The 9,109-nt window shown below is 45.0% G+C and overlaps 1 long non-coding RNA gene across 1 annotated transcript in view; it reads right to left on the reverse strand.

Moving 5' to 3' along the window:
- LOC124079402 (uncharacterized) overlaps nucleotides 1–3,758 on the reverse strand; it is a 48,394-nt gene extending 44,636 nt beyond the window's left edge. Inside the window, exon 1 of the long non-coding RNA XR_006847343.2 lies at nucleotides 3,462–3,758. This is a non-coding gene — a long non-coding RNA (uncharacterized LOC124079402). The remainder of the gene's footprint in view (nucleotides 1–3,461) is intronic.
- Between the last annotated feature and the right edge of the window lie 5,351 nt (nucleotides 3,759–9,109).

The following is a 9,109-nucleotide window of genomic DNA, read 5'->3' on the forward strand; positions in this document are numbered from 1 at the left end:
CCCCAAGAATGGGCCTTTCCACTGCAGCACTGGATGCCTAGAGATACAGGTGAATGAGAGCCGGAAATTTACGTGGAAAGAATAGAAGTGGACTCACCCTCCTGCCCCCACCAGGCTGGCCACACCATCTCTGTCTCTGACCAGGTAAGATACCAGCTCTAGGACATGAAGATTCCCATTCCCAAGCGCCCCCAAACTTACAGAATGGGTAGTGGAAAAAGGTGGAAGTTTCAGTAGCTCCTCCTCCCACATCTCTGCACATCCTGGGACTTTCAGGTAGGTGGGGAAAGGCTGATCCCTAGGTCAAAGGGACTCGGATACTGACAACAGTGGGCTCAGACTTTTAGGCTGACATTATCTGCCCCCAAGCTTTTATGAGAAAGACACAGGAACCCTGGTAGTTCTAAGCCAAAGCACACTTGGAATTGGTTTGCTCTTCTTACCCTATTGTCACTCATGTCCCTGATCCAAACTGCTGTTCTCTTTTGCCAGGGCTTCTACATTACAGAATTCTCCTAACTGGACTCTCCGCTTCTAATCTACTTCCCATCTGGCATTCAGAGTGACCTTTTTAAAATGCACATCTGATTATGTCATTATCACCACTCCAAACCCTCCCGCGGCTGCTCAGACTCCAGATAAAATTCAAACTCACTAAATCCTGTCCAGTCTGGCCCTTGCCCACTCTACATCGTTCTGCACAAGAACCTGGCTTCTTATCTCTCTCTTAGAGACAGCAAGCTCAGGCCTTGGCAGAGCCTGCCTCCACATTCCTTCCTCCCACCATTGTCTCCTGCATGATGGGCTCCATCTCAGTTAAAGACCCCTCAGGGAAGCATTCTGCAACCATCTCTTCTGAAGAAGGATCTGAAACCTTTCCTATTTTTTCATAGAATTTAGTACGATTTACAACTGTTTTTATAAATGCCCTGGCACATATGAATTTGCAATGCAAGCTACTTATAGAGAGCCACGTTGTTGTTTTTAACTAGCCCCCAACCTGTAACAGGATCTTTTGTGTTTACTTTTAGATCTCTGGTATCTACATGGATATTTATTAGATAAGAATAAAGATGGAAGAGCTCTTTCTCCACTGTGGGACCTGGGACAGCTCCCCAGTGTTCAACTTGGGGCAGAGCAAGATAAAACTTTGGGGTCCACCCTTGAGAAGTGCTAAGTAATCTGTAGGGTCAAGCTAGCATCTGACAACTCCTTGGCAGTACCAGGAAATTCTCTACATGTACATTGGGTCACCTCATTCCCTGAGGTGACCAAAATCTCTGGCCCTGATGATGGGTTGTTTTTACCTTAAATACTTCAGAATGAAATAGGACATCAATTCATCCAGTTCATCCTTTCTATGTTCTAGAGGGGAAAACTGATACTCAGAGACTCTGCCTAAAATCACCAGTTACTGGTACCGCCCAGTTGGGAATCTAGGGATTCTGAGATCATTGTTCTTTCTCCTGCAGTCCATTTTTCTCTTGTGTCTTTTCCTGGTAGCTTGGGAATGACTTGCCTCTATAACACTATGATTGTCTGAAGGGTAAATAAGGCCTGCAACACATGTATTCTATTTTTATGCTTTCTAAATGCAACTGGACACATTTATTTGCTTATTCATTTTTTTTTTGTGGTACTGGGGATTGAATCCAGGGGTGCTTTACCACTGAGCTACAACCCCAGCCCTTTTTATTTTATTTTGAGGCAAGGTCTTGTTAAGTTGCCCAGGCTGGCCTTGAACTTGTGATCCTCCTGCCTCAGTCTCCCTAGTCACTGGGATTACAGCAACTCCATGAGCAGCTAACTCAACACATTTTGGGCAAAGCATCATATCAAAAGTTTTGGTACCTCAAGGGACACTTAAAGATGCAGAAAAGTATCTCACAGAGGGATAGAGGACTGTCATCAGTTATCTGTTGCTGTGTAAAAAAAACTGTCTAAAGTTTAGTTGCTTAAAATCACTACCATTTTTAACTCAGGATTCTGTGAGTAGGCAATTTGGACTGAACCCAACTGGGCAGTTTTTCTGCTGGCTTCCCTACAAACAGCCCCAGCTGCAGCTACACTCAGCAGCTGGATCTCCTGGGGCTATTTGGTCCTGGATGCCTTTGCTCATGGCTCGACAGTGGGGTTGACTGTGCCACATGTCTCCAGCACCTAGCAGGAGAGCCTGGGCTTTCTCACATGGTAGCTGGGTGCCAAAAAACCCAAGAGAAGGCACACAAATGCCCAAGGGATTTTCAAACTTCTGCTTGCACTTGCATTTTACTAATGCCTCATTGGCCAAGCCAAGCCAAGCCAAGCCAAATTCAGAATCAAGGGGGGAAGAAATGAACAAACACACACTCTCTTTCTTTTTGGTACCAGGAGTTGAAGGAGGGGTGTTTTACCTCTCATTTGCACCCCCAGCCCCTTTTAGTTTTATTTTGAGACACGGTCTCATCAGGTTGCTTAAGACCTTGCTAAATTGCTAAGGCTGGCCTCCAATTTGTAATCCTCCTGCCTCAACTTACCCAATTGCCCAGCTTTAATCCCATTTCTTGATGGGAGGAACTGGAAAATATTATGGCTACCCCCCCCCCCCCCCAATCTACCACAAGGCAGAGCTGGATAGATCCCTTCAGTATCACATTCACACTGAGAATATTATAGCCATTGTAGTATGGTTTATCTGATCTGTAGGCTGGGGGTGTGTTGGGAAGGCTCAGAAGCAGCACCTGAGCCAGCGGGGGCTGCAAACTGGAGGCCCTGGGATCTGTAATCCAGTCTGCCTTCAGGGAGTCTGATCTTACAGAAATGGGTTGACCAGAAGTCAGGAACTGTTCATTCTCCTCCCTCTCAGCATCCTGAGATGCCCGCTTGAGAGACAGAGAGGAGAGATCCACTCAAAACAGGCTGGGTCGGGGCTGTGGCCTCTGCTCCTAAAAATAAAGTCTGTGTAGGAAATGAAGGCTAATGCACCTGGAGGTGGAACCACAGGTCAGGTGGGCAAAGCTTTTAAATGTACTGTCTTCTGTGTTGGGGACAGCACAGTGACATTCTTCCAAGCTCAAGGAGAGCTCAGCCATCAGGAGGCAGATTGCAAATGAAGACCTTGATGGCCTGAGCTCACTTCCTGACCCGGTCTGACAGAGACATGTTAAACTTTCAAATTTCTCACATCGGTAGGTTGCAAACAAAACAACCTAGTAAATTAAATTAAATTTGTAAATTAAAGAATTTACAAAGCAGAGTCCTCCTCCTCGAGCGTGTGGGCGATTTTTGACACAGCTGCAACCTTTTCAGATCCCTCCGCCCCATTTCACCGGGCCCTGATCTAGGGTGGCGGGGTGACAGCGCCCACCCGGCAGGTGGAGGGCCCTGGCCGCAGCGTGGAGGGGCTGCCAAACCAGGCGAGGGAGGGTCGCTGCTCGGAGGCCTTTTACTTTCGGCTCCAGACAAATTAAAAACCTCCTTACCAGCCATTCATTCCGAGGAGGCCTCTTCCTTCCTCGGCGGGGGGCTGCTGCGTTGGGGGGAAGATCGGATTCTGGGAGGCTGGGCCTCCCGGGGCTCTCGAGGAGGGGGAGTCGCAAGAATGGAAAGAGAGAGGCCCTACCCCCGAGGAGATTGGCAGGCAGGGAGCGGGGGCAAAGTGCAGCCCAGGTCACTGGGAAAAAAGAAATCTCCAAGTAAGGGAGTGGGGGAAAGTTCCACTTCGAGCCCAAGGATGAAAGGGGCCTGGACAGAGGGGCGGGAGGGCGCGTTGAGAAGAGAAAAGGGAAGTGAGACGTGGCAGAAAGCGGAGGTGGGCTGGCGGGGGGGGGGGGAGGTGGAGACCACAGAGAGACACTGACTCGCAGAGGGCACGGGCAGGGAAAGGTGGAGACTTTGCAAACTGGGGGGGGGGGGCGTGTTGAGAACCCGATTCTGAGACCTGGAAGCCCGTTGGCCTGGGACTCCCAAAGAGGGAAGGCAAAAATGCCCTATTTAGGGTGGGACGAATTGATTTCCCAAAGAAGTACAGCAGCACCAGCGTTTCCTCCAAGTGCCCTCTCCAGTCCTCCTTAATCTGCCCTGGAGGCAGCAGGTGACCTCGCACAGGCCCCTGGAGGCGCCTTTGTTCTGGGCTTTCTGCAGCCCGCCCCGCCCCCTCCCCTTGCACCTGGGCAGCGGCCTCCAAATGCACTTGTCCACTCTTGGCTGGCTCGCGGGGTGGGGCGGGCGCACGGCTTTGTAGGCGAAAAGCCACGAGTCCTCCAACTCCTGTTTTCCCTTCGGGTTGACACAGTCGCTAATGGTTTTCCTGTTCACTCTGACAGCCGTGGAAACCTCCTCTTGAGAAGAAGAGTTGAGCCCGCCACACTTTATCTGGGAAGCCAAGTTTGGGACCGAGACCTACCAAGTGGGCAGACCCTCCCTTGGCAATGGCGAGAGCCACCCCGGAGTCCCCAGGTGTTCCCTGCTGAGTTCTAATCCGTCCCTCGGAGGTTTGATAATTTAATTGTGCAGTGGGCACACCTGAGACGTTCCCCTCACCACCCCTAGACGTAAAAAAGGCAGACTAAGGAGAATGGGAAGACAGGGGCTTTCGCCAGCGCCCAAACGTCTGTTACGCAGAAGAAAACGACGGGTGTGGGGAGGGGCGGGAGGGCACATCCAAGTTAGAAAAAGCATCAAGAAGTAGCTAAAGTTCTTGCTAAGTGAGTCTGAAATATGTATTTAGCCCTCGTAAATTAAACACCCTGAGTTTTTAAAGAGTGACTCCCCAAACATCCATTATTCACATCAGTAGGACAGACGGTAGGTCACTGTAAGATTTATAGAAACTAAAAGACTTCCCATGCTAAAGGTTAATGAAAGTGTAATTTGAATCATGAAATCTTTATGTGTCGGCTCAATTTACACCGAGGGCTCATTAAGGATGCGTTGGGTACCGCGGACGGCGGGTGACGTCACAGCGGGCATTTAAATGGGCGGGGCCAGGCCGCTCTGCATGGAATCCTTTAAAAACATAAAAGAACTCCCTCCTTCCTTCTCTGTCTCTCCAGCTGTAACAACTTCACCAACTGTCTTGGTTCCACCCCGAGGATTTCACAGAGAGAACACGTTAGAGGGAATCAGGAAGCAGAGAAAAGGTCACAAATAAGCACCTCAGGAACAATGAAAGCTTTTCTCTATGCAGCAGTGGGAGAGTTGCTAGAAAAACTGGAAAGGTATTAATCAGAAGTGGCTATAAATCCTCTGGAGTTTTGCTCTTATAAAACTCCTCAGAGAAAGTCTTGAAGGAAATGCAGGTCAAAGCCCAAAAAAGCTCTTGATCAGAGATTGCTGGAGGAAAATCTTCCCAGACGCCGTTTAATAGGCAGCAATCACCCCAGGAGTGGGGAAGCCAAGTACGCTTGAAACATGGTTGCAATTCCTAATAGGTCTTGTCACACTTAAGGCACTGCAAGCTCCATCCAACGAACAGCTGAAGCTAGCTGGCGATTCATAAAGCCAACAGTTTAAAGTTTATTATGATGAAAGCACTTAATGACAGCCATCGCTAGGGGCCCATCATTTATAAAGCTGTGCTGAGTATTAGACATGTAGCATGACCACCAATTTTATGTCACAATTGCTACCATAAAATGACCTTTGGTGATTTTTGCTGCATGTGGTGGACAGCTCTTCCTTCACATTAGTGCTCTGTGGCTTTCTTTGCAGACTATTATGCTGTCTAAAGCTTATTTGGCACTGTCGTGAGCCTCAACCCTGGTTATTACCCCGAAGGCCTGTCTAAAAAAAAAAAAAAAATCATGCTCTATTACGCCACTACAATAATTTACAGTTCTTACCAGTCTTGGGTAGTGTAATATTTTAATGCAAATATGCTGTACCATTGCATTGTATTAAAAAAAAATAGTTCCCATGCTTCTGGCTAGTGAAATATCTGATGGGAGTTCATGGAAATGTGCCTCTTATTCCCTGGTCAGGTCTCATTGAATGGGCACCGTTTCCTCTGGTCAGTTAAAACATCGCCAGGAAAAAAAAAAAAGGTTAATTAAACTTCCGTTGAGTTTTTTTTTTTAAACAGATCCTATGTGTGATAAACCCACCTCAAGCAAAAACATCAATTCTTATTTCCCTGCATCCAGTTCCAATGCAAATTTACATCTGAGTAACATTATTTAATTAGGCTTCCATTTGTTAGCCTGCTTTGTGTAGTTAGAAGGTGTTTGAATACATGGCCACTTTACTGCTCCAATGTAAACCGCTGCTGAGAAAGTGGCCTGTCCATGCTACACCACCTTTAAATTGTGTATATAATTTTATAAATGATATAAAATCTGCTTCTAGTCCCTGGGAAAAAAAAACCCACAAGCATGGAACACTGCAATTTTGGAAGGATTTAAAATATGTGATTTCTGCTGGTACCTACTGTATTGGGTTTTATATAAAGCTTTTTTCAATAAGGTAAATTGTTACATGACAAACTCATCTTCCACCATTATCATCTGCTGTTTGTGTTTAACAACAGGAGTCCCGCTCTAACAAAACTGTTGTAATGGCTGTACAAATTACTCAGCTGAAAGCTTTTCACCAAACAAAACAGTATTAATCAGCAGTTCTTATGAAGGTGCTAATTAAAAACAATTTTCTTCCTCAGTTTGCAATACTAAAGCCATCTTCACTCGCACAGTTTCCAATATACAGCTACTGTATTTGCTCACACTTCAGGCCCTCCATTAACTATTGAATCTCCTATTAGCCATTTTATTACATTTCTGTTTACAAGCTTGTTGACATTTTAAAAGTCACAGTATGATCTGTTTTATCTATTTAAAAAATGTATTAATTGAAAAGTCAGGGAGACAAAAAAAGCAAAATACAGACTCCAAATGCACCGACTTCCAGGGCAGAGAACAGTGAGCGTTTAGCCACAGCCAGGGCAGTGGACTCTGGTTGAAATGAAATCTGAGAATTGAAAGTGTTGTTTCAGGCCTACTGGTTTGTTAAGCACCAATAGGCTTCTTCCTAATTTGGAAACAGTCCACTTAGAGAAAAATATTTGCTCTGCCTAAAATCAGTCTGACTTTCAAATACATCCTTTCTCTATAAAATACACTCAGCATAATTATGATGTTTCATGCAGTCTGAAGTCAGGAGATTTTTGATCTGGGTGGGGGTTGCCTGGGAATCTGGGAACTAGAGCCCAGGTCTCAGGGCTAACTGCCCAGTGTTCCTGTGGGTGTGTATGTATGTGTGTGTGTCTCCATATACTTTGACTCCGGCCCCTGTGTGGGCATCCTGCCTCTCCCTCCAGACTTCAGTGAAAGGGTCTTGCCAAACAATGCTACCCAAGTGTCTGGCATACATGGAGCACAAATCAAATGCTGACTAAGCACAAGGACAAAAATCTATGGAAGCTGGGTTGAAGGAAGACAACAGTCCACTCCTATTAAAACAAAAACACCTAACCCTTAAAAGAAGATATGCCCTACTTGATAGTGGAGAGAAGGCAAAATAAAAACAAAAACAAACCACCACTACCTGCTGCCCATGGCAATAAAACCAGGTTCTTCAACTGTCAAAAGCAGTTAACTAGTTTAGGACAGACACCTGGCTGTTGAAATAGGGCTCCAGAGGGCCACTAATCCTTCCTTTCACTCAGTTAACTGCTGGATCCCCCAAATTGATTCAACAGGTATGCAGTGGTAAATTCAGCCCATACTGAAGCCAAAGGGAAAATCAGCAAGGGGCGGGCAGCTCTCCTCTGAAAACACCCGAGGAACCAGCCAGAAAAGCTTTTATGGCCCCGACAAGTTTTCTGCTGAATACTGAGCACCTAAATTACCCTTCCCTAATGGAAGTTACATTTTCATGCTCAGTCAAAAAGCCAACAAAATACACAATTTATACAAAATAGCATCAACCTCTTAGGTAGTCTGTTCTAGCATTTTTATCCCAATTCACAGCATATGTCTTGCTATAAAATAAAATATATTTCTTATAACCAACTTGTATGTGGCTGTTCATATCACTGTATTGGAACTGCCCATGGGGGATATCAGGAACATTCTTACTCCCAATCAAATCTACTTAGTAGGACAAAGGAAAACCATGAATTTTATCAAAGGTAAAGACACACAAAGAAGAGGAATACCATCATTATACTTATGAGTTCCTACGTAGGTAGGCTTCCCTTTGAAACAAACACATGTATAATTACATAGACAGTAATGGAATAGGCCACTTCAATTGCAATTATATAACCCAATACTGATGCATAGGAATAATCACAAAGTTCAAAAGAAATGTAAGTGGATAAACTTTTTACAGCTGTCATATTTTTCTTTCTTAATATCAACATTCTATTAAAATGTGAGAAATAAGAACACTTTGTAATTATTCAATAATATATGACAACAGTTTTTTAATAAACTTTTAAAGACCTAGACTAGAGATATTTCCAGTGAGAATTCCACAAAGAACTGACTTAACAAAATGGTAAACATTTGACAGGATATTCTCTAGGTTTTAATTACATGAGGCTAAGTATACTTCTTTGCTAGGTATCTCTTGGTACAAAAAAAAAGCTGCTTTTTGTATTTTTTTTTTTTGCACCAAGGATTGAATTCAGGGGCACTCAATCACTGAGCCACATCCCCAGCCCCATTTTGCATTTTACTTAGAGACAGGGTCTCGCTGAGTTGCTTAGTACCTAGCTTTTTGCTGAGGCTGGCTTTGAACTTGTGATCCTCCTGTTTCACCTTCCCGAGCTGCTGGGATTACAGGCATGCCCCCACCATGCCCGGCTCAGATATATATATTTTAAATACATTAGTAGTTTACTTTTTAAAATACAATTTCTCGGGGCTGGGATTGTGGCTCAGCGGTGGAATGCTCGCCTAGCACAGGCGGGACCTGGGTTCCATCCTCAGCACCACATAAAAATAAAGGCATCGTGTTGTGTCCATCTACACCCAAAAAATAAATATTAAAATAAATAAATAAAATACAATTTCTCCCAGAGAAATAAGCCCTGGGTTTCTATATTCACACCACACAAATGCAAATTGAATTCTTGCCAATGAGAGAGAGGAAAAAAAGAAATATTCTCAAGGGCCTGAGCCTGCTGTTC

This window comes from Marmota monax, unplaced genomic scaffold (assembly GCF_021218885.2).
Source record: "Marmota monax isolate L192 unplaced genomic scaffold, Marmota_monax_Labrador192_F-V1.1 WCK01_AAM20220418_F8-fsc00015, whole genome shotgun sequence".
Taxonomy (NCBI): domain Eukaryota; kingdom Metazoa; phylum Chordata; class Mammalia; order Rodentia; family Sciuridae; genus Marmota; species Marmota monax.